Here is a 1960-nt window from a genome sequence, read left to right as displayed (position 1 = left end):
GACTGGTCACCACAAAGACAGAGCCATGCTTACAAGCTTGGAATTTTTAGTCCCTCACCCCATTCTCCAGAGAGAAGAAGGGGCTGGAATTAGAATTAAGAGTTGATAATTGTTTTAATCAAACTTTAGACATTCATTAGTTATTTCTTCAATAGTCATCTGTCCTCTTCCTCTCTCTTCTTCTAGAGCTTCTATTATGTGTATCCGGATATGCTTGGTGGTGTCCTGTGAGTTTTTGAGGCTCTGTTGATTTTATTTACTATTTTTTCTTTTAACCTTTGACTGGATAATAAATTAAGCTATCTCCCAGTTAACTGATTCTTTCCTGTACCTGCTGAAATTTGCTGTCGAGCTTCTCTAGTGAACTTTCCATTTCTGTCATTTCGTTTCATCTCTTTGTTGATATCCTCTATCATTCTCATATATTCCCATATTTCTTAAGATATGGGCTCCAGTTTTTTAAACATATTTTGAAAAGCTGATATAAAGCCTTTGTCAAATAATTCCAATTTCTGGGCTTTCTCAGATACAGATTCTGATTGCTGGTTTTATCTCCTGCAACACGGGCCATATTTTCTTCTTTCCAAGCCACGTAGTTTTTGGTTGGTTGTTTGCTTTTGTTTTTTTCTTAAATTGAAAAGAGGACACTCTGAAAATAAGATTGTTTTTCTTATCAGGGTTTTGCTTTTGCTTTTTGTGCAGTTTGTTTAGTGACTTTTCTGACCTAATTCTGTGAAGTTTGTATTATTTGTCAGGTGTGGTCATTAAGTCTTCTGCTCAGTTTGCTTAGTGGTCAGATAATGATTGCAAGAGATTTTTTAGATGCTTAGAACCAAGAATTCTTTCAATGTTTGTCAAAGTGCTCTGTATACATGTTGTTCAGTCACTCAGTCATGTCTGTCTCTTTGTGAGCCCATGGACTGCAGCAGGTCAGGTTTCCGGGTCCTTCACAATCTCCTGGAATTTGCTCAAACAAATGTCCATTGAATCAGTGATGTCATCCAACCATCTCTTCCTCTGTCATCCCCTTCTCCTCCTGCCTTTAATCCTTCCCAGCATCAGGGTCTTTTTCAGTGAGTCGGCTCCTTGCATCATGTGGCCAAAGTATTGGAGTTTCAGCTTCAGCATCAGTCCTTCCAATGAATATTCAGAGTTCATTTCCTTTGAAGTGAAGTGAAGTGAAGTGAAAGTCTCTTAGTCCTCTCTGACTCTTTGCTACCCATGGCCTATACAGTCCATGGAATTCTCCAGGCCAGAATACTGGGGTAGGTAACCTTTCCCTTCTCCAGGGGATCTTCCCAACCCAGGGATCGAACCCAGGTCTCCCACATTACAGGTGGTTTCTTTACCAGCTGAACCACAAGGGAAGCATTTCCTTTAGGATTGACTAATTGATCTCCTTGCTGTCCAAGGGACTTCCAAGAGTCCTAGCACCACAATTGAAAGCATCAATTCTTCGGCACTCAACCTTCTTTATGGTCCAACTCTCACATCTGTATATGACTACTGGAAAAATCACAATAGTGGAAAGGGTTGCTATTTCCTTTTCCAGGGGATCTTCCCAAACCAGGGACAGAACTCAAGTCTCCTGCATTGTTAAAACTGCCTTACCCTTCATTTCTTGCATGTGCAGAGCTTCAAGGATAATTAGTAGTGAAGAGTGTAGGGACCCTTTCACATTTGTCCTGAACTGGTTCATAGCCTTGGGAATATATAACATCCTACATGCATGGCATTCTGTATTACCAGAAATATACCAAGGATTTGCCAAACCCCCTATTAACATGTTATGCTTTATTCTTTTAAGCTTTTTGGTGAGCTTCTTGTGTATAGTATTTAGGTCATTTTAAGTAAAGAAAACTTTGCAAGTGAGATATCCCAAGTAAAATACCAGACCAGTCAATAATAAAAATTCTCTGCAAAAGGGCCTTTGAAATACCTCTGACCCTTTATGGCCCCT

Source organism: Bos mutus, chromosome 10, assembly GCF_027580195.1.
Source record: "Bos mutus isolate GX-2022 chromosome 10, NWIPB_WYAK_1.1, whole genome shotgun sequence".
Classification (NCBI taxonomy): Eukaryota; Metazoa; Chordata; class Mammalia; order Artiodactyla; family Bovidae; genus Bos; species Bos mutus.
This window is presented reverse-complemented; position numbering follows the sequence as displayed.